At 38.0% G+C, this 25,007-nt stretch overlaps 1 long non-coding RNA gene across 3 annotated transcripts in view; it reads right to left on the reverse strand.

Annotated features, from left to right (window-relative positions):
• The window catches only part of LOC127021048 (uncharacterized), an 86,351-nt gene extending 79,375 nt beyond the window's left edge, over positions 1–6,976 (reverse strand). For all 3 annotated transcript variants that reach the window (XR_007767154.1, XR_007767155.1, XR_007767153.1), the window contains exon 1: positions 6,857–6,976. This is a non-coding gene — a long non-coding RNA (uncharacterized LOC127021048). The remainder of the gene's footprint in view (positions 1–6,856) is intronic.
• Positions 6,977–25,007: the final 18,031 nt, after the last annotated feature.

Here is a 25,007-nt window from a genome sequence, read left to right on the forward strand (position 1 = left end):
GAAAATACAATCCTCAGGATTTCCTGGGTCTGGAATGTTTAGCCTCACATATACCTCATTGAAAGCTGTGATGACAGTTGGGTTAAAGCTGAAGTTTTAAATAGGATTAATCAGAATATTGATGCATTTGGCTCACCTGTTCTCAGACAATTCAGTGCAAAAAAGACCATAGATGACTACTACAGTTGTTCTTAGGTATGCATTTTACACTATTTCATAAATTTGAGCTTTACACCTTATTACTATGTCCACAAAAACATTCTCAAGAACTTTTTTTGGTATAATGAATCATGCTAAACCAGTACTGAAAGAGATGTTCCCAAACTTGAATCTAAATAATTGGTATTCATGTACGTGCCTTGTGTTGTAGGGTTGATCTTTCCTCAAATTTTCCATTTCAAGGAAAAAAGCTTAGTAACTCCTGAAGTAGCATTAGAGCATTGCTTATCTGCTCTCAAGTGGCTACTCTTACTTCATCCTAAAAATGTTTTTTAGCCCACAAGTACATTATTTAGGCCTAATCTTTGTTTACATAATCACTAAGTAACTGCGGCACCAGTAAATTTGCCCCCTGTAAAGCAAGGAATGGCCAGGCCAGTTTCTGAGTTGACAAGTGAACACAGTGAAAGCTAGAGTAGTTATGTCACAGCTGGGCTTAAAGGGTCATGCATAAAATTACTTGCACAGAATAAGCTTTTACTTAAATTACATCAAACTGACTGGACCAAATCTTAACAATTACAGCTAATGCAGCACCATGACACTGAACACGTTTGAGAACAAACCGGCAGCTTTTACTGTAAACATGAGACACCAGCACTACCTTTTTTCACCAGACTGATGACATTAACAGTTGGAGAAGCTGAAGTATTGCTTATTAGGTAGTGCAGATCTGATAGTGTCCATCCTCTCTTCGGTTCAAGACTTTGTTCTCTTTATAGTGGCAAAAAGATTAAAAGCTCATTCCTAATGGGCCAAGCGTGCCTTAGAAAAGAATCAGGTTTTACTAGAATTTGAAAATCAAGGTAAATAGTTAACAGCCTCAAATCTCCACTCAGTTTGGTATTACAGGTATGGGCGCAAATTAAAAACCATGAAATTTCATGCAAACGCATTGTAATAGTTCTTTTACTGTGAAGGTTGCCAAACACTGGAAGTTGCCTGGAGAGGTTGTGGAGTATCCATGGACATACTCAAATCCAACTGGACAGAGTCCTGAGCCACCCTGCTTGTACAAGGGAGTTGGACTAGATCATCTCAAGAGGTCCCTTCCAACCTCAGCAATACTGTGATTTGCAAGGAATAATGTCTAATTATTGTATGTCTTCTCTGGGACCAGAAACTCCGGAAGGCCCAAACTCCCTAAGGGGGAAGCATGACTCGAGCAAAGGTAAACCTCCATGCAGTGATGTGGTGATTGCCAGTAATGAGCTTATGATTACCTTGTGGGCTAAGATGTCTTTGGAAGGAGCTCTCACTACTGCCACTAATTACAGACATTACCACCATACAAATGGGTAATGTTACCCTTTTCATGGCTAGTGTACCCCGTGGGGCTGGAAGTACCAGTGTTCCAGTACACAGAAAAGTACCGCTATATTTTATTAAATTCTGAAGATTCATTGTATTCATAAGAAGCAATGGCTTGCTGGGCTTTACTACCTCTCTGTATTTCCACTTTGACTCCCTCCCCTTCGCTAATGGCCTTGCCAGGGCTCTACTCCTAATGTCAGATCCTTTTCTCTTAAACTGTTTGCCAGTGAAAACAAAAATCCAGCTCAGAGATTTCACGTAGCTAACAGGGCACCTTTCCTCTTCCAAAAATGTATGAAGCCCCACTTCCCTCTTCACAAATGGGGTTTCCTCATACTTGTGTAAGACAACTCTGTGCTCTGTGCAGTTTTCTTTTTGAGCAGCAGTATGAAGTCACACTTTTCCCTGTCTCTTATACTGTCAGCCATGTGATCCATCTGCTTTAGCCAGCCAGGCCGGCATCGTTCGCTGCTGTTGAGTTGACATGGTGGCAGGAGCTAAAAGCAAGGACAGTTTGATGCTGGTACAGGCTTGCCAGGTTGATCAGTGTTGGGGCCTGACATTTTTTAGCAGCGAAGCTGTAAAGCACAAGCCTATGCCAGAGAGAGGAGCTACGTTGCCTGCCTTTCATCTGTATGCCTCTTACATATGAAGCAGCAGCCACGTATCTGTTTCTTCTCAGCTAACTGCTTTTTCTCCTTTAGAACAAAACAGTCTTTATGAAGTTGCTGAACGGAGTTCATGTTTATTTAGTAAAAAAACCTCTTCAGATAAGGGGCATAAAGATACTAAAATCAAAACCTAATTTTTAATTGACATTTCAAAAGCTTTGTCTTTCCTTTTCTGTATCTTTAGAAGAGGGACAATATTTTTACTGGTTACTGCTGCCAAAGGAATAATTAGTGCAGAGACTCTAAATGAAAATTCAGAATATTAAGTCATTTTCATAGCTATCGACATGCGGTTTTTTAACCCTTCTGATTTGTTAGGTCCACTTGTTGGAATTGAAGACAGTCTCGCACACAGCCTCTGTAAAGGCATTAACGTATGTTCTTGCAAACCAAATGAGGCAGCGTTCTCAAAGGCCATGTTGCACAGCAGCCCAGTTATCAAGGACACCCTTGCTACTGATCACCAAAAAATCTACATGAAGAAGAAACTATGAAGAGCATTCCCTAAGCAGTTCAGGTCTATCTGAGGAACACAGTAGTCAGTTCCCCAGTTAAAGGAGCCTTCAGCATCTGAGCAATAAATTTCTCATCAGTAGAAGTGACAAGTGACAGAACAATAATGAGCCTTCTCCAACCCTGAAAAAGTAAATAATTTATAGATGGAAGGAGAGAGTTTAAAGCTACTGAGGTTGGGTGTCCTCCATGGATAAGATTTTCTCAGCTACCTACAGATGTTTATTTTACATGTTAATTGCTTTTATCCTCCACGAGCTGGTAGCACTGTTCATTATTCAAACGATTCACATTCTAAGCCAATTTTGGTTATTTATAGTGTTGGGAAGCTCTGGCTGTGATCTGTATTAACTGTGCCAGATTTCCTGCTTTCAAGTAATTTCTTTTCCTTATGTTTCAGTAATAGTTTTGAAGAGATGGCTAAATGAAAAATAGCTTTCATGTTCATAATGCAGGTGATCCTGTCTCTGAAGGACTTCAGCACATGTCCATTAAAGTCTTGCAGTTTTGCTGACCAGTATACGTTTTGCAGTTGCTATGAAAATCCAAATTTTCTCATCATAACCTTTTAAAAATGTGCCATTTACGCAGACTCAGATCAAAAGTATCCATTAATCTGGGGCCTGGTTTGATACATCTAGAATCTGGTGCTGTTCGGGGTGGTTCCCCAGGCTATAGCACCTAACATATTCAGAATAGAGTTCCCACTGATTCAGCTACCATTAAAAGTACTTGACAGTCCTGCAAATCACAATCTTAAAAGTCTGGAAGAGGAGAGAGAAGTGTCATGACGACCTGCAAAGAGCTAGAGGAACTGCAACATCACACAGGAACCACAGCACAACCAGGGATACACCTCACGCCTCTCGAGTGTCATTCCAGAGCATCCTCCCTTTCTTTTCCTGCAAGCTGGGAATTCACCCCTATGCAACTACAGCAGCAAATGAAGAGGGAACAGCGTCCAAGAATTATTTTTGTCCAAAACCCAACCAGTTAGTTGCAAATATAATACGCCACACTTAACAAATTATTTAGCATAATTATGACATTTTAAAAACTACTGTAACAACATCAATTATAACAGCCTTTATTCTTGCAGAAAATATTTAAGTGGGTTTTTTTTAAAGGAAAATACAAGAGCTTTTATGCACTAGAAGCAGGGGAAGAACATATTTGTATAATTAGAAGGCTTTATCATAACATGGACACAGAATGATGTCATGTGAAGCCTACAAGGAAATATTGATCTCAACATTTCAAAACTTTTAGATCTCAGCTGTGATTTCAACTTTTCAAATGATACCAGTGCATTGTACTCCTAGAGAAAAACAAAGTACATATATGTTCTGCTTGCAAAGTTGGTAACTACTCCCAAGATAAAATGACACCCTTTCTGCATTCTCATACTCCTCCTGGGAATCAGAGGCAAAACACAACAAGGTAGAGTGCTCCGGTGGATAATACTATACATGCTCCCTGAGCACATACAACTGGAGCCAGGCAGGCTCACCTTTACAGCCCGCTGGATTTGGTTTGCATTCCTGCCTAGTAAGATGAGTCTGCCAGGATGCAGACAAGCTGAGCCAGAGCGGCATTGGGCACAACCTGAATCTGGCATTTCTGAAATCTTTAAGCTGTAGAATACCTTGTCATTCAGTTATCCTAATCCAAGCTGCCATCAAACCCCAAGATCTTCAGTGTTAAACTACAGCCTATAAACCTTCCCAGCTTTGGTTCCTGTTAACTACAGAAAAGTCCAACAGAAGATTTTCAAGATGCGAGTAGTATAAGCTTATTCACTAATAAAATAGTAAAATAAAGAACTCAAACAGATTCCTACAATTTAGCAGTATTAACCAGAGACTACAATGTGGTCTGACATAATGCTGATATCTGGATATATTGAGCCAGAATTCCATCTGACACCGGCTTTACAATAAGTGTCATTCATTTCAGGGACTCCGTCTCAATTTATGCAAGTGGCAGTCAGTGAAAATTTAAACCCTTGTGTCCAGCCTATTTGGTGAACAACCCACAACCTATGTACATGCAAATATTAATTCTAATGTATAATTTTCTTTGTGCCTCATGAAAGAAGAAAACTATTAGATTGCTTTCTCCCTCTCCTTCTCAAATGGATTCAGACAACAGAAAGCTCTTGTAGTTGAAGCAAGCAGACAAGTACAAGAAATGGTGTGTTACCCATATTAAAACAGGCTCAGGGTGTTGAAATGTGTATATGGTTCAGCTGAGGCACCTGATTCTGCCAGATGAAGTTACAGGCCAACCCTACAGAAAGACACTGAGATTTTAAGTCTGACTTGGATACCATAAAGCCCCCCAAGAGGAGTCTTTTGTTGACTACTGAGGAAGCCAGGTTTGGGTAGGTGGTTAGGGTGGATGCTTGAAGCTAGTAGTGCAACCATTCCATTAACTTCATGCTCTTACTCTGACTGAGCATCCCCAGCAGATGACCAGAGTCTGTGTGCTGGGTTCTAGGAGAGACCATGCTGCGAGAAACAAGGGCAATAACTAAGAAATGTTAACCAGCAGCTACATTTAACATTACTTAGCCTTAGATATTTGTGTTTTAAAGGGAGAAATTTTACTTTCCACATATCTAGCAATTTAGCAAGACAATCAGCTATAACTGAGAAGTCAGACAAAACTAATAAACTCCTAGTGAAGAAGGAAACGTCATCAAGAGGAATGTGGTTTCAGAAAACAGTTTGGTCATGCTTCCATCTCCTAGACCCAGCCACTGCTAATACACTTGCCTTGAGGTGCACATTATCAAATCCTAGGCTGGTAGAAGTGGCACAGCTAGGTGCAATTTCCTCATTCCCATACCTACTGGATGTGTTGCAATCATTTGTTGATAGTGTTTGCAATGGAAGGCGGAAAAGGGGGCACTGAGGACTTCAACAAGGCTCACTGTATTTAGAAAATTTGTGTAGGAATTGTAAGAGGACAACAGCTATGACATGTAACACGTAACAGTCCTTAGGTGAGCAGTTGTATTAATAATAAATTTTCAAAATTAATGATGCTTCAATTTATTAAAGCTTTCATTCAGATTTTGTGCATATTAAAATACAAAATAAAGCTATAATCCTATTTGTAAGCAGCTAGAGTACTATAAGGTGATAAGTAATAGCCTCCATGGATTTATCGAGAACAAATCATGTCAATGCAATCACATTTGTTGCTGTAATAGGATAATGGGCCTTGGAAACAGGGGGATATTAGCAGTAGCTATCAAACTTTTAAGTAAGATTTTCACGCCATCTCACAAGACATTCTCGTGTCTACTAAGAAACCTGATGTAAGTGGAAGTATTGTAGAGGACAACTGCTTCAAAAACAGTCCTTACCGACGAACTACCAACAGTTCCCTGTTGGACCAAAGAGATGTGCTGTGAGGAGTTCTGCAAGAATTGTTTGGGTCTAGCACTGTTCAGTATATTTGTTAATGAACCACATGTCAGAAGAAAGAATAAGCTTTATAAAGCTTGCATATGGTGGTAAACTGGGTAGAGCTGCAAACATTGACAAAAAAGGATTAGAATTAAAAATAATCTTGACAAATAATGCTCTACAAAGCTAGGACATGTTGTGATAGGAAGTAATAGCTAGGTAGCACATCTGCAGAAAAGGATCTGGGGTTATAGAAGATCACAAGCCGAAGATGAGTCCACAGGACTATAATGTGATGAAAAAGGCTGCCCTGTTGGGATGGCAGCTTGTATGGAAGATGTGAAAACCCATCCTACTTTATCACTGGTAAAGCATTACCTGAAGATGATGTGTAGCTTGAAGTGCTTTATTTAAAGAAAATTGTGGCCCAACTCGAGTAGTATCCAGAGGACTGCAACAACTATGCTTAAATTCACATATGACTGAAATATAAGTGGAACAATTGGAAAAGCTGGAGAAGACGCAACAACACTTTTAAAACTATTTCAAAACAAAAACATAAATAGATAAACATGAGCTATCCTTGGTTGGGTTGGGTTTAAGCCAAGAAATAATAGGCTTGAATTAGAGGCAAAGAGATTTAATTGAGACTTTGTGGGGAGGAAAATGAGTCCTTCCAACTGTAGAATATTTAATAGTTAAGAATAGTTGAAGATAGGATACCTGAAAAGAGATGTGAAATGTCCACACTGGAAATTGTGAAGAACGCTTGTCAATAGCAGCTCAGGCATAACTGATGGGGCTTTGGGGACCTTCTGAGGTGGCTTCCAGCTGTACACCTCTGTGAATCTGTGAAAACAGAAGAATTGATGGTTTGTAACATTTTTAATGCATCATATTTTATCTTTGAAGATTAAAATCTGTGGGGATAACATATAATGTTGAAATGAATGGGATTCTTGATACAGGAATAGGGTAAGCTGAGGAATCCTCATGCTGAGGGACTGGACAAATTAATGGAAGAAAAAAATGACTGATTACAAAACATTCCTCTGGTCAGGAATTTGCAAGATAGGGAAAAATTTGAGGGAAATATCACTGAATGCATGCTTTATTCTCTCATTCTTTCCTTAGTATCTGCTTATAGCCACTGTTAGAGGTAGGATACTGAGCTATATGGACTTTTTGTCTGACTCAGTAGAGTTGTTCTTATATTGTTTAACATCCTGCATCAACTATGACTAGCACCTAATGAAATGCAAGAGAGAAACAACAGATTATAACTTGGCTTGCTTAAAGAAAACACAGAACCGTTGGCATTTATTGTCCTAACAATTGGCAACCATTTTGTGTCACAACTGTGATATATTTTCTTCATGAACTATTTAGCATTATAACATTTTAATAACCTCAAGACATTAATTATGACATTGCCTTGTTCTAGCAATGCATACTCAAAATGTAATGTACCATATTGTTTACTACATGCACATATTTTTTTTTCAGCACTAAAAATTTAAAATAAGCAATTCTAGAATTAAACCACATTAGAGATGCATATGTTACTTGGTTTTACCTAGCTTTTACAGGAGCTAGAAACATGAGACAGGGGAGACAGTCTTTTCTGTCTATAAACGGCAGTAGAATTAGTAGGGGAAGATAACTTCCACCTTTAACAATATTACATAGTACTGATGTCTTTTGTCAGCCAGTTACAGAATTAGCAACTGTACTATGACTTTGTCCTCTCCCATGCCAAACAGAAGTTACACACCTAGAGGCAGAGCTGGGATCAGAAGGCAAACAGTACAAATGATAGTTGGTCTTGCTACAGGACTTAGCATGAGCCTGTATTTGAGTTATCTTTAGTAAAAAATTCTATAGTAAAAATCACCAATATGCAGATGTCTGTGCATGATTTCCTGCAAGCAATCTAATAGTAGTGTTGGACAGAACTGGTTTACTCCCACCATGTAACATGGTAACAGAACTCCAAATTTTCCTGTGAGCCGTCACATAATTTGCAAGTAATTGCAATATATGTCAGCCTCTAATTCCTGCCACAAATAAAAAGTGCCAGCTTCCTGCAGAGATCTGTTGGTTTGCGCAGCCCTAGGACAATCGAAAGAGCATTGAGAAATACATAATCTCCTAGCAGGTCCAGGAAATTTTATATGTATGGGGATTTAATGGTTAAAAAAGGGTACTTAAATACATAATGTAAACCACTTGAATATATGTCCCAAAAGGATAGACTTTGTGTGTACAGAAATTATCCTCCCTTGTCTACGTTTGAAGAAGTTAAAGGAATAGCAAGAAGCAGCTAAATGAGGTAAGTTTTATTTCATAGGTTAACAGCACTGGGGCTTTTTATTAGTCTGTGTTTGGACCAGGGGGAGGAGGAGGATACCAAGCAGTTTATTTTGTAACCATAGCTGTTGTGCATAACTCATGTATATTTAGTGACTGATGACAACACCCTTTAGGCAACATTGCTATTTGGAAAAAAAAAAAAAAAAATGGAGCTCTCCATTTGGATTGCAACAAGCATGACAAAGCATTTCAGATATCAGTCTGAACTGTCACCTGTAGGACATCACCCCTACATGCAGAACAGCCTGTCAGTTGTGACAGGCTACAGCTGGGTTTTTCCCTCTATTTTCAGTTCCAAATGGACTGTAATTTTGAATTAAACACTAAAATATCAGGAGTTTCAGTAGCTTTTCTAGCAGTTTGCCTGGAATTGTATGCATCCCAGAGGTCCAAAGTACATTGCCCAAAGTACGTTGAGGTTCTGTGCAAGCTAGAATTTAATACACACAAGATGTGGCTCATAGATTTCCCACTGAAGTACCTATAGTGGCATAACAAATTCTGACTTTGCAATTATTCTTTCCCTATAATGACATCAACTTTGACTGCCTGATAAGACTGCGTATTTAGGTCAATATGTTTTTCTTTTTACACTTGTAATATGCTTTGATTTAGATATTTTTATTTGGACTTTAATGTTTCCCCAAGCAGAAGCCACTATTTACTCTTCTCTCCAGTTCTTTTAATACCTCTGCTTCAGACTACAGTACAAAATAAAAATATCTCTCTCCTACCCACTGTACTTGACACCGATTATAAAGATGAAAACTGCTTCAAAACATTTGTGTTGCTTCTAACTAAATAAAACATTGCTATTAGCTCCTAAGGCATATCTGACATTGTATATCTGATAGACAAACTCTTGTATTATGGTACAACAAAAGAAAAAAACTACCTATACATATATGTATTTGTACATGCAAATGAGTGTATCTCAGACTCTTAGAATGCAATAATTTAATCTTTACTAGGGTATTTTCTGTATTAGCTTTTGGAAGGTTGGACATTCATCCAATAATTTTTTTTTAGGCCATAATCACAGTGCCACTCAACTTGTCCTGTTCACGTTTCTTAACCTACCGGAAGAGTGGTTCGTGATCATTTCATTTAATTGAATGTGACAAAGATCTTCTCACCTGGTGCCAATCATTTTTCAGAAACATTTGTTTTCGAAGACAGTTTCCTATTTTGACAGATAATCTGTCCTTACTTATAATTCATATCAATAGATGCGGGCCATTCTTAAATATAGTCTATAAATCATCAACCTTCTTCAGCATGAATTTCTTGTCATCTCTAGGCTGCTTCGCTGAGGTCAGTAAAGATTGCCAGTACTATTTATCTTCCAAATTTTTCTCCTCTCTACCTTTTCAGTTCATTTCATTTCCCAGGCAAAAATACTTCCACTTATGCCAGCAGGTCACCTGCTCTGCAGTAGGTATCACATCCATCAGCTTCTCTCATAGACAGGAGTGACGCTCCACAGGCTCTGCACTGCGAGCGCACTTACAAAATCTGGGCCCTTCACTTCAGTTGCACTCATAACCCCAGTGAAAAACACAAGGATTGATCAACTGGGTAGGTTAAAAGAAGTCTGGAAGATTAGCAATAAAATCATGGAGTCATGGTCTAGCTTGTGGTTATGGATTAGGCAGGCTGTATGTCCAGAGCCCACCAGTCTAGAAATAATTATTGTCTTAATTAATCCAGTGTTTTTCTACAAAGGAAGCATAAATGTCTTCAAAGAGATCTAGAGTCAGCATGAAATACGTTGTTGTTATCAAAGCATATAGCACACAGGAGTAGGTATATCATCCTACAGGTACAATGGTAGCCTAAATCTGTCTCAATTTATGTACTAAACTGAATAGTGCTGTAGAGCTTCAATCTTAAGTGCCAAAATAAATGCACCATGAACAGTAATGAAATACAATCTCCTGATTGCCAAAGCCCCACTGCATACAGCATGGCCAGTCACAGCCTCTGTACCTTTGGTGGAGAAGATTTAGCAACCTACAAAGAAAAATCTCTTGAATCTGTGACTGCATTTCTTCCCATCAAGTTTGTGATATTTAAGTCATTTTCCCTTCCATTTACCTTCCACAAAGCTCAGAGGCAGCAGAAATTGCCTCATTCTGTGGTTTTTAGCTGTCTTTCATTCATCAGTAGTCTATCATCAGTATGTTTCTCCCAGGTGAGATATAATCTATTAACATTTTTGGCAGCTTCTTGTGTGCTGCTTTTTTGCTGTCTTAACCCAAGTAAGCTTTAAGGGAATGTTTTTTAGCTGATTTGTATTTGTTTGGACAATACAAAACAGTTTTCTCAATTTTCTTCTGTAATTAGTTTTATCAGTATCAGTTTGTTCTTCATGAGAGAGAAAAAATCCAGACATTGCACATATTTGGTCTCTATCTTATATTCTTTAGACTTAGTTGCAAAGCCATTCTTGCTTCCTGTAGAGCTTTTGGAAACATCTACATTTATCTGTTGATATTTCTATTTTGAAATAAATTACAACAATTAAATAATACTGAAGTCCTTGACTAGAATTATCTTTAGCAACTCATTTAACTAATGTTTATAAAAACACTTTCATCTAAGGATCTTAAAGACTGCTATTACCATTATCTTCTAAGCTGCATCCCAGTTGCACTGCAGTGTGTATTCCTGAATGACACACTGCTTTGGAGTCTTTAAACTACACAAGAAAGTCATGGCTTAGGGATGTTTTTGACAACTAATTGTAGTTTTTGATAAAACTCTTCCAACTCACTCTGTGAGAACATAAGTCTCAGTATTTTCATTACTCTTCGTTCATATTTTATTTAGGCCAAGATTAGCTTGTCACTCACTCGTCTCCAATCTCTGACTCCCCAGTAATGTCCTTCAGTGTAACCACAGAAGCCCCTCTATGTGCAGCATAATTTATTTCTGTTTCATTTATGTACTAATCTTTGATATATCCAACTCATTCTGCCAAATGGTTATACTTGTACATAATATTTTTCATATGGTTTAAAGTCACATCTTTCAGCTGTGAAAAGTAATTTAGGTATGACATATCTACTATTTAGACACAACTCTAGGTATTGTAGAGACGCTCTTGTCCTTTCCCCCATGACCATTTTAAGCCCAGCAGAATGACACCGTCTGATAACGAAGGGCAATACTCAGAATACAGTTACTTGCAGAACAGCATGAGTAACCTGAAAAACCGATTACAGTGATGTAGTCCACCACTAGCCAGCTCAATATACAGGTTATAGTGGTTCATATGCTCTGCAGATTCTTCATAGACTCTCACCAACGTCCCACTGGGCCAATACATTTGATCAGTGATTGACCTGAATTTAAATTCTTTTAAACTCATGTTTCATGCAGTACGAATCAGAGGAGAACAGTACAGCAAGAAGAGCAACTGACAGAAATCTTAAGAACATATGTTACAAGTAGGCTACATCATCTGCCGGCGTAGTATTTAACACCGTCCCCTTTCTCAGCTTGTAAATTGTAATTGGATGAGTCTCTTCACACAGAGAAGGAGAGTAAGTGGGTGGGAAGATGCTCAGGAAGCATTTTACAGCTCTGTGATTGCACAGGAACCTGATTAACACTGCTCAAAACACTGCTCTTTTAAAGACTTATTTAAAGGAGCAGAAGAGAATTTTCTGGTTTCAGGATGAAGCACATCTGGCATAACACAGACACTGTTCAGCTACTGGTTAAATCTTTCCAATGGACCATTTAGATCATCTCTCAAATTAAAAGGGCAAAGAAGGTATAACAAGCATGCAGAGAAATCAAACATGAAGCAAAAGAAAGGAAATATGGAACATGATATCGTTGCTTCAGAATGTGGGGAAGGCAGAAAAATACAGGTAGTTTAACAAGTGGAACAGAAAATTCATAGAGGAAGGTCCATCTGTGCCTTTTGAACACAACACTCCAGGCTCACTCTCTGGTTCAAGAGAAGCCTACAGCAGATGACTGCTGGAAACTGGGACTGTAAAGCCAGAGAAAGGACAACTCTAGTCTTGCATGTTTCTTGTGCTCTTTCCAAAAGTATTTGCTACTGGTTGATGCTGTAGATAGGGTGGGCCAGCCGTGACCCCATACAGTACTTACGCTCCAAGGAGAGCGAGGAGCTCAGTCGCACTGGTAATTATCTCGGTGACAATAATCTGCCCTTCATTTTATGATATCTGTGACGAAGCAACAGACTTCTACAGATTTATTTAGGGCTCTTTGAATAAAGTACCCTATATATAGTGGGTGACAGTTACCAATAATGTTGTTGTTATTATTACTGTAGAGAAGATTTCAGCGTAAAAATGTTTTTAGAGCCAAGGTTTATACAGCCTGATTTCACATTGCACCTCCTACACTAAAATACTCCACTGAATACAAGAACACAATAATTCTAAGATACACTGAATCCAGAGGTTTGAATAGCAACTGTAATGGCTCCCTTAGAGCCAAGCCAATTCCAGAGCAAATATATAGCTCACATTTCATCTCCCAAATGAGACAGGAAAAGGCCAGTAAGAACATTCCTTATAAGCAAAAAGGTTTATAACTGAAATACAGACTTTTAAAACTTGCATATATTTTAGATTATTAGTACTTAGCTGCTCTGTAATGAAAGCTATGGTCAATAAATATCTCTGGGCAAGATAAGGATGATCTTTGATATACCCAACAGCTAGGAAGAATATCAGCATGGATACTATTTGGGTTTGCATCAATTCATTTTTACTGTGCTCTTTGGCTAGTGTTCTGATCCTTGCTACCCCGAATACCACAGGTAGCAGTATCCGAAATATCACAAACTTCTCTGAATTATTCCAAATTTTAACTGCAGTAATGAGATTGGCTTGTATCCATCATGGTTTACTTTAACGTCTTCAAAGTACTCCTTTTTAAACAGAGGCTGTCACAACTATAGCCAACATGTAGCCTTTAATCAAAGTAGCTAGAAAATAACGCACTCATTTGCTTAATAACATTTATTGCTAGTGTTACATACTGATGCACCATTTCATTACAGAATTAGCTAAGTTAGGTCAATGTATTATAGAAGTTGCTTATGAAAATGATTGAATAAACTTCGGACCAATCCCGCAGTACAGCACCAACCTCCAGACTAAGTGGGAAAAAGACTTCATCTGGTAATACAAGTTTGTAGGAACTAGTCCAGTGTTTTGAAAATAAAGGGTTTTTTTTAAACCATTCATTATTTAATCAAGCCTATTTACCTTAGAATGATTATCTACTTATTTAAATCTTGTTAATACAGTTATTATTCTTCAAGCATTTATAAAAAAAACAGGTAAGCTATCTGGTTCCTGTAAATAATATATTAATTAAATTTTCTTCACACAAAATAATTAATTCTGAACAGTAACACTGCATTATAAAACAATTCCTAATAAAACATGCTCTAATTATAATTCCAAAGCTCACATTATTTTTGAAACTTGTGTTGGCTTTTTGATAGATTATAATAAAAGCAAATTACTATATGTTTTAATAACATAGTTGTCAAATAAAGCCATAATGCCCAACTGATGACTAACCACAATGTATAATTTCCCCATAAAAGCTAATTGACAATTGATTTTCTTAAACACTGAAAGAATTCATCATGATTAACACTATTACAATGAAATACAAAGGAATTAGAAAAGATTTATCTCTAATTGAGCATTTCTGCAAATATTAGACCTACTGAAGAGAATAACAAAGTAGGTTAGAAACACAGCATCCTCTTCCCTAGTTCATAGACAGAATATGAATTACGAGGATGTAACCCAGGGGCTTGGTGCTTTTTTGTAGGTGCATCACGGTTTATATACACAGTAGCGGCATGGCACATTGCTGTCTTAGCACTCAAGCTCTGTCAACACGCTCAGCTCTGGGATCATCATCTCGTCTGCAAATCCTCAACGGGATTTGCTCTCATAAAGAAAATTTGAAAAAAAAAAAAAACCAAAAGAAAGAAGAAAACACTAACATTATGGAAAACATGAAGATGAAACCAACAGAAGCTATACAAATAATTTTTAAAGGTAGTTGATGTGACAGCCTCAGCTGCCCTCTAAGCGCAGTGGGTGGATTTCATGCTGGAAGGGAGCTAACAAGGGAGGCACACAGTTCCTTGCTGCTCTGCATCAGCCCCGTGCAGGAGGCATGTGGCCTCAGGGGCTTGGAAAGAAGCTGTGGAGCTGTGCTGGAAGCAAGTGGGCCAGTACCCAGAATGAAGCAAGGTAATATGAAATGGAAGCTAATGAGGGAGACAGGCAAAGATCCCCACTGCCCTGAATATTGGATAATTAGAGCAATAAATTTTTCCATGCCATATTAAATACAAAACAGGAAAGCCAGTGAGCATGATTATTATGTATCAGCTTGTCTAAGGACCTTTAAGCAGTAATTAAAATAAAAAGACATTTACCTGCCCTGCAGAATTTTTGGTGTGCAGCTCCCCAATGTCATGGCGACAGGCGATTCATGTTCTCCACTGAACTTAGTAGGGTTCTCATGGGAAACTTTAAAAATTTGTCGTGGTGGGATATGTCAGAAGGTACAAGTAGCATATAGTAGAACACAATAACAAGCTGAAAGGCTATTGCTGTATGAGCACATGGCAATTTAGTTATGCACACTCAAGAGCGCTCTGTACAGCCCGGAGAACCTGCAGCCCAAGGGCAGGAGGATAGTGGGCTGGCTTTTAAGCTGCTTTAGCTTCTTCTTGATGCTTTGATACTAGAGGAGCTGCCAGGGTCTTTTGGACAGCGCTTCTATCCAAAATATTCAGATCTTCCCCAGTATTTAAGTACAAATCTTTTGCTTTACACTTTTTACAGCGTGCATTTCATTCCCAGCTATTGCAATGTCAACTTCTTTTCTACAGTAGCAGATTTTTCCTTTTTTTGATTAAAATTAAAACTAAATGAGAACGGATGTTGCTTGTATTACTAAAAAGAAAAAGGCAAATGAGATTGCTCCTGTGCTTTAATGAGAACATAGAAATGGTAAGCTGAGTCATATAAACTAGAGCAGTTTTGAGAGAGATGTCTCAGTTCAGTACAACTATATAAAATTAAAGACGAATATAAAGTCAGCTAACAGTCTCTAGTTAATTAATCCATCTGCATTTACCATGGTTTTACCATGTACAAACAAGTAAACTACAGTTTTAAAATTACATTTGTTTTCCTTGCACCCAGAAACAATCATATCAGTTTAATGGAAGAAAAAGGCATGAAGATTTTTTTCATGCTTTTCATACCTAACACATTGTGAAGCAGCCTAGCCCTGCAGAGAAGGTCTAGGAAATTCTGTCATTTGTGTACACTCAGCTCACCTGGACCAAATAGCAGAAATGGTTTCACTAGAGAAGAAACTATTCCTAACCCACAATTTTCTTCCCTATCGATTTCAAAACTGCTATGGAATTATTCATGACTTCCTCAACAATTAGTAGGAATGACCAGATATTTGGATTTAATATCCAGCTTCCAGGTGGCAACTAAGGAATTTAGCACCCCGTTTTTCATCTACCTTTGTGTAACTAAGTTGACTCTGACAATGAGTCTAATCTGCTCCCTGATTGCTTTATCCTTTCCCTCATTTGGTCTAGTCAAACACCACTGTAAAAGTCCTCTTCCTGGGCCCATCCCATCATCCCTCTTATTCGTTCCTCTGCTGATCCCCCCCCCCCCCCCGAAGAAAACTCCTGATCTCATCTTAAAGAATTTACAGCATTCTTTCTCTACTTGAGCTTTCATCTCCCTTCACTCCTGTCATGGTGCATTCCCTTCCAGATCCCTTTTCTCTGCTGCCTCCTTAGGGCTGTATCACAGAGCTCCAGGTAATGTGCAGCATGTGAAAGAGCAGGAAGAGGAGAGCTGGTAAGACCATATATCAGGAGCTTTGGCCTATTGCTGGATTTTCAATTGAAAGAAGCAGCTATTCATCAACATGCGAAATTGCACATGAACATATCAGCATTTACAAATTCCTAAAGATACGGAAGGCTCAGCTGGTGGGGAATCCAATGTTCCTAAACTGCCAGATATCAAGCTGGGAGTGTAAGATGTCTGGAAACCTCAAACTAGAAAGCCAGGTTCCCCCGAGAAATTGGTTTAAGCCACAAACATTAAGGTATCCATCATCACGAAGCTGTGAGCCTTGAATCCAAACTTGGAGTCGTAATTTGATTCCCAGTGCAACAGTTCAGACTTTCTGGCTCCCCATTAGCTCTAGCAGATTGCACTGGAGCACAGAGCTAAGCCAAGCTGGTCAGAGCCTAGAAGCCATATTCTACGTTATTATGTACAAACACATCAGTCAAATTATGTATGTATATGAAACAAACAAAAAGCGCCTTAACCAACTCCATTTAAAAAAACCCAAACTGGTAAAATAACTTAAAGAATGCAATTATTCAATGAAATCAATCTCAGCATGCAATTTTGAGATAATAGGCTAAAATGTAACAGAAAGCACACCATTGCCTGTTCAAAAGCTAGTCTGATAGGAATGCTAAACTGACAATAACACAAACTACTAATAATCCATTTATTGTCCAATATTCTATAATGAACAGTTAGAATGGTCAGATCCTTTGGAAAAAGGTATAGGGCTTTGTATAATGCACTAAGTATAAAACCATGATCCTATTTACTATTTTCCATAAAACAAGAATATGAGAGCATTTGCTTAAATGGAAAGCCACACATATTTTCCTGAGCTATGCATAAGTGGATAATGACAGCCAGACTTCTAGACTTCCTCTCCCTGATCAGTTCTGAGGAACTGCCTTCAGTATGAAAAGTACTAAGTAATCCACATTGGTTTCTCTTCTTCGTATGTACTTTTGCATCTATCTGTCACTGCACCTGAGGAACTGCACCTGGTTTAAATCTAGCATTTATGACAAATACTGAGAAATACTTAAAAAATAAAGCAAAACCAAAACACAGCACAATATAGGAATTGCTTGTGGATGTCACTGTCAGAAAACAGTAGCAAAGGGAGCAATTTATTAAGTTTAGTTAAAAGGAAGCCAAACACTGAAGACTAATTCCATCCACGTAGAATAATATTAGCTATTTAATACTACCAGTCTTCATATTTCAAATGAATTACCAAATGAAATTGGGAGAACAGTGTTTTTCTTTATTTGGCAAAAGGAAAAATGTCCACTAAATAGCTTGCTTAGGTAGCCTTTCTGTATTCCTTTATTGGAATCAATGCACTGATCTTGCTAGAAGTACAGTGTCATTATCCATGGACAAAACAAGAATATCCTGGATTTGCATTAAGTTGGGCACCAGCTATAGTTTGTGTGTATGTGCGTGTGTCTATGCACATGCATACGTACAGTTAGAGAAGTCAGTCATTTAACACAAGCACTGCTCGTGTTACTCTCATACTGAGGGGTGAATATGTGTGCAAATAGGAATTTGTAGTTTGAGGACATGGTTGCATGTTTTTACAAGAGGATTGCTGCCCTCTTGAAAAAAATCAGACCTGCTATGTCACATGAATCACACGCGTGACAGTCAGCACCATGCTTGTACATTTAGATTTTGTTTTCATTGTTCCCTGTAGGGTTTTTTTCTGGCTATAATTAGAGTTAATCACATTTCAAAGTACCAAGATAATTATCTCCATGTCAAATTAGCTATTTTCAAATGAAAGACTATTTCTGCTTAATTTTTCCCATCTTGAAAGCAAAGCAGTGATCCCCAGATCTTTTATGTCATTTCTTTATGAACATCAGGTTACGATAAGCTACTTTCTGAACGACTGCTTGAATGCAATTTATTTTACATAGCTTTGCATAATAAAATGGCATTTTAGATAACTTATTCAAAGGGCAGATACTAATTCTCTGAAGATTTCATTAAATCACTCTTTTCATGTTAAATTAATGTGCCAAGTTAATTTTGGAATAAACAAACCAAGATATTTAATTGCTTTGTGATAAATATGTACTGCTTGCTTAGAATTTTATCATGCAGTTTTACATTTTAAAATTCCATATATTTCTGTATGTCTCGAGAGATTTAAATTTATATATTTACTGATACACACAATAAGATGTGTTTAATAAACTGGTAACCCCATGTGCATATCGGACAATTTTCTCTTCAATAATTATTTTGTATCCTGTGTTTTCCTAAAATATGAAAAAATGACAGAATGGGTTTTCTTGGAAGAAGTCAGTTCTAAACAAATTGAGGGGGAAAAACTGAAGGATAATGATCAGCTTTGACAAACGGGAACTAACGTTAAAAAAATGCAGCTGCACAAGAGCAAGACAGCAAAACTCAGAACTGAAGCCAGACTTACTTTACCTCAGATTTCACAGGACCACTCCCCTATTTTTCCCCCTTAAATAAATGTAAAGGTGTGCTCCAAAACTGCACCATGCAACATACACTTAGTTGGAAAACTAGCTTAACTGATTTTTGAGTTTGAGTTTCAGAAAATGGTCAACTTTAAGTGCACGCAGTCAAATCAAAACATTACACGGCCCCTGCTCCCATTTTTAAAAGTCCTAAGACACTCCATGATGGTTATTCCATGACTGATCCTGCCAGTGCTGCTTTCAACCTGTATCACTGGGTAAACAAAACCAGCACCTACTAAATCTGTGGTTAGAAAGATAAGTATGCACTGCTAAACAGTAATTAATGCAGCATCTTTAATAAGAGGGAGATTTCAGTGAGCTTTACTGGTATAAAATAAGCCGGCAGTCCAGCAACAATTATTTACTAACACTCTTAACAAGGAGAAAGATTTGACTAGAGATTTTAGAGCCGAAAGGTACCTTTGACAGCCATCAGTAATTATTATTATTGCTGTAACAATATGGTTGGATACATACTTTATTTCTTGGTAATATTTCATGTTACTTTTAAAGCATAGAAAAATCCATTGCAATACTAATATTTCATACTGATTTATGCAAGCATAATGTTGGAATTAGTACTCTGATGTTTTCTTCTGATAGGGTTGTAAAACATTCTTGGGTGTTATTTCAGATTTTTTTTATATCTTTTCAAGAAAATTATACTCAGCTAGAATAAATTATTTCATTTCTTCAGTTACCAATGAATAACAATCTTCTCATTGAGAATAGCTTTTCAGCATGTACTACAAACTGGGGAAGGAACACCCAAGTTGAACTGTCGTATCGATACTGATAGCACATTTTTAACTAGAAAATTAATTATTTCACAGTTTTCTAGCTGAAATGTTTCTAGTGAAACCTCTATAGAGAAAAAGGGTGATACTTGCTTATATTTATGGAATTATTTTTCTGTCTGGAAAACAATGGACGCTGATCAGTTGCTGGATTGATTCTTAGTAGATACGGGGTCTAGGAGAGCTTCCCTTCCTTGTGTATCCATACTCATCCAGCTGATTTTGCTACAGTCTCTTTCGCCAGGTGAGGACATGAGAGTACAATGCACCCAGCCAGGAGCACATGGGAGAAGGGAGCCAGAATCTCATCATCTTCCTGAGATTTATGTCGTCGTCATTCTCCTATGATCTACCAGCCTCTTAGCAGCTAATGTAGTACTAAAACTATCCATTTTACTTTGCTTTTCTGTGTGACATTCCCTGTGCTCCAAGGATGTTTACCTCAGTAACACAACGCAGGGAACGCCTAGTTGATGGATCACAAGCATACTAAAGCATGATCTACATGCCAATCTGCTCTGTTCTGGTGTTTTGGGGTGTATTAAAAAAGAGCAATGAGTTTCACAACTAATTGTCCTACATTAATAGAAGACAGCACTCGGTGTAAGTTGCATTTGTGAAAATTCAGTGAATTTTGTTAAAAGAAAACCATAGAGCAGAGACATTTTATGCTTCTTAATAGGATACACAAAAAGGTGTTTAAGCTCTTTCAGGACAAATATAGTCAGCATTATGATCGACAGTAATCCCCTATCAGAAAAAAAAAAAAAATCAAAACATGCTCAATTTTAAGCACAGACTTAAGCCTCTTTAAATCCAAGAGTACTAGAGCTCACCAAATTCAAACAGTCAGTAAACTAACAACTCAGTATAATCTAAACATCACTGAAAGTGAAGTACCTGCCCAAGTGCTTCATTGACTCTGGCTGAAATCATGAGTATGGGGAGCTCACAGCTAATATCACCTTAGCTTTTGACACACATATTTGTACTCCTACAAAAATAAAGAAGTATTTGTCAAAACATTTTTTTCCCCAGTGGTAGAAAAGTGTGCATGCATGTTCAAAATTTGAGGATTATGTGAAAAAGCAAAACCAGCTTGTTCTCCATTTTCCACATACTAAAGCAAACAGAGTGCACTCTAAGTGGAGTACACCTATTAGAGTACAGCTTATTCAGATAAATCTTCAAAGGGTTAAGCCCCTGGTCCATTTTCAGTGGTTTAAAATTCTCTTCTCTTAATTATAAAAAGTCACTATTTATCTGAGTGAAGAGGAAGAAGGAAGAGTGGATGGTCAAAGCAAAAGCAGAAAGTATACATGCTAATATGTGACCAGGTCCTGATCAGCATCCAATTGTGAACACAAGCATTTCTCAATGGGATGAAAATTTGATGATAGGTTGCATGTGCAATTGAGCAACACAAATACCTTATTCTCAGCCGCACTAAGGGCCAAGGCTGCACTTCTGAAAATAATTATTTTTTTGGAATACACAATTTTGAGGGTCATTGCCCATAGATTGCTGAAAATGCTCTCTCTGGGAATCTAGATTTATTTGTTTGGCCATGAGTTTCTATTTCACAATGCAAGATAAGGCCTATTTGCTGCTATTGCCCATCACAATGTAATCAGCTTCTGTTATTATCATTGGTTTATTCATTCTTCTGTAGCATACTGTGCTGTGCTCAAGTTCAATCAGAAGAGATTTATTGTAGGAATGACTTGTTCGTTGCTTTGCTTGCTTCCCCTCCTCCCAGACAGCACAGACATGGAGGTATGTAGGTGGGCTACATTTTAATGGTTTTCTAACCCTAAATTGATGTAACTTCTGGAAAAGTCTTTAAACTGATGCCCAACTATAGTGTCTAATTCTTGTTTCGCAGGGTAGCATTAATATCTAGCAGTTTCTGCCTCTTCACATTAACAGAAATTGTTTCAATGCAGGGTAAACAAAGTGAGAAAATGAGGGCACTGCTGCCTACATATGGGAAACGCTGCCAAAGGCAGCAGGCCAGGGCCAAAGAGAAACTCAATTCTCCTGCAAGCAGTCACCCTGTGGAGAAGGTTAGCTGTAAGATAGCCTGGCTGAGCACACTACAATCGTAGCGTAAGTGGAATTTTCTGCTGTAAGTTTTATAAAACCGTAAACCTTCTTGCCTATGTTTACAGCTACCCAGGCACTTTTTCCTATTACCAGAAGCACTTCAGGGGTTTGCTAATGCATTGGAAGCACCTTTCTGATAAGCCAACATAAATAGCTACAGCAATAAATCAATAAGCATTATGCTACTCCATGATGTGGAAGGGGATCATTTCATTATGCTGATAGAAAAAAATGAAAAAACAATGCACATTATAATACTATATGAAGTGCATTTCTATGTACAGAGAATCTGAGGTATATTATACCTCGATAGGAGAGGAAAATAATTACAGGATATGATACTCACCGAAAGCATTCAGTATCGCATGATAACAGTCAGGATGGGCTTATTAGAGAGGGTTGCATTAGAAGACAATATGCCTTATGAGGAAGATGGAGGCATTATTAAAACATAACGCACATGCAGAGTGATGTATGCATTACACAGTGACAAGCTAATGCTTCCCAGTAAAATATATTGTTTTAAACAGAACTTTAATTATTTAATTTCCTTGTTCAAGTGTGCAAAGCTCTAGCCAAGAAAGCATCTCCTTCCATATTACTTTAAATAGCACCTTTCTCCTATCTAGATGGTAGCTCCTATTTAATACTCTATTGCCACCAGAAAAAAAAAAAACAACTAATTGCATTAATAAAAAATTAATTGCATTAACAGGTGTTTTTTAAATTTCTTTAGTAAAATGAAAATTGTGCTTGAGAAGTTGGACCAACATGTTAATGGTCCTACTTTTCATTATTTGTTACATTTGTTCAATAAAATTAGCCTCTTCCTTTAATTAAACACATTTTATACTTTTATTGCCATTGCATAAAGTCCAAAAGTCACAACAGGGAATACATTATTGAGCCATTACACACTTCCTAGATGACTGAAAGCACTTAGTTTCACCTCAAACATCACAATGCTCTAGAGAAGGAGAATATGATGGTGACTATTAATATTAACAATCACTTAGTATTGTGCTTTTGCATTGACAGTCTCCCAGTGACTCCCACCAGCTCTGGATCCAGCTCGCCATACCCTGCAACTCAACCTCTACTGGCAGCTTGTCCCCCTGTAGAGCTCCTCTGCACGGGGAGGAGTGTCCGGTGTCCTGTGCTGCCAAAGCAGCTTCTCTCCAGCAATGGGAACAGAAGCTGGATTTTGCAAGGCCCAGCACCAGAGTCAGGCCTCAGCTCAGTTCCAGAGAGTCCTTAATCTTGAGTAAATGAAATATTAGGGGAAGATAACACTGTACCACAGGCTTTGCGCCCGATTCAACCAAACTGAACACTGAAATGCAAAAATAAACTTCGTGCAAGCTGTTCTTGCCAGCCCCACAGAATACACGAGGTCCAGAAAGGGTTTCCTGAACACTGTAGAAGGCTATTCCAAACTATCACATCGCCATAAAAGGAAGCAGGAAGAGACAAAGGTGGAGAACATTATCCAGTTTTTGTTTAAGATGCCTAAGTCCCAAGGGCATAAAAAACCACACAGTCTACCTAAGTCTGAGAGATACTCAAAGAAGTATTTCAGTGTGAACTTCAACATGTAAAACAAGCTTTACAGGACAGTGCCATAGGCTTGTAGTAGCTCATCTCATCTCAGTACTCCTTTATTTTCATTATCTGAAACACAGTGCTTCCAAGGCCTTTCCTCCTCTATTGCTTCTTTCTACACCAAAGTCTGGGCACTATCAACATTTCTCTCTGTACTAGTCTCTACGTTTGGGATGGTTAACCAAAACCTTCTTACAGAATCTTGGGGTTTTTTTCTTTTTTTTTTTTTTTTGGGTCTCCCTTACCAGACTCTGTATTTCCTTTGGCTGTAGCACTCGTGAATTTTCCTCTGTTCCTCTTCAAGTTGTCCATTAACACTACTCATTTTTACAGCCTCCCACATCTACCACTCAGTCTTCCAACTGAAGGACCTGCTTCCCATCACATCCCCTTCTATTCCTTTCACCTGCCCACAAATACTGTAGATATTTGGACAACCACAAGAAAGCTGCATTTTCTCAGTCACATCATTAGCATATGGGCTGACTAGGAGACATGACAGAAGTAAAAGGAAGGGAAATAATTTCAGTCAAATTGTTAGGACTTGGTTTTGGTTAAAAACAGAACCTCTGAAAATGTCTATATCAATTACAGTTTAATCTCCTTTGCAATCATTTACAATTCCATCCAATTAAGGTAGTTTTTGCAATATACCTCAAAAAACTTCCTATGTGCAAAATTTCCCTCTATTTACGTTCCCTGGTTCTAAATGCTGCTGCTCTATTGATTACTATAATTCAGCTCTAATTGCACTTTTACAAAGCAGAATGAATAGATTACAGTTGAGCTAGGAGAAAGCCAAACATCAATTATTAACATAACAGAGCTGGCCTTTACCATGTCTGTATTATTTACCTTGGGGAGTTTAGGAACCTGCTGAATAATATTTATTCTCGTAAATTAACCACTTCAAAATATTTGTTTCCATTAAGAAAAGCAACCAGACTAATAAAATACAATTTCAGCAAACGCAAACAAGCCCTCAGTGTCTGTAACGATACGTGAAAACCCAACACTTTCTCAGAAGGAGGCAGCCTTGGTATTTCAGAAAGCAGCCTATATATTCTTCACCAAGAATAAACACAGCTGGTTGATCTCCAGATTAGCTTGCAGCACAGGGTCTTTGGTTACTGTTTCAGTCATTGTTATTATTGCTAGGCTATTTTAGCCTCGACAGGGATCCAAACAGCAGTCTGTTTCAGTAAGGAGAAAAACCTAGTCATAAGGCTGGTATTTCCTCAGTGCAGTTTTTTTATATTTACAAGGCAATCACTAAGTCCTGTTTCCCAGCCCCGTTTTGGCCAGCACAGTGGTCATAGCCCCCCCGCCTCCCCTCATTGCTGGCTCTCTCATTGGTCCTACTTCTTGCCTGTGCATCTTCTGCTTCTTTGCTCCAGCCATCTACATTTCCATTAACAGTAGTTAATATTGACACAGTTTATACTCTAACCTTATGGCCTATAGCTCCAGCCAATGATTTGGCTATATTGATTTTTTTTTTTTTTTTAATATATATATAGCGCTAAGCAAGGAAAAATTTAAATTATTCCTCTAACCTTTGTCTCTTCTC

This window comes from Gymnogyps californianus, chromosome 12, assembly GCF_018139145.2.
Source record: "Gymnogyps californianus isolate 813 chromosome 12, ASM1813914v2, whole genome shotgun sequence".
NCBI classification, from domain to species: Eukaryota; Metazoa; Chordata; class Aves; order Accipitriformes; family Cathartidae; genus Gymnogyps; species Gymnogyps californianus.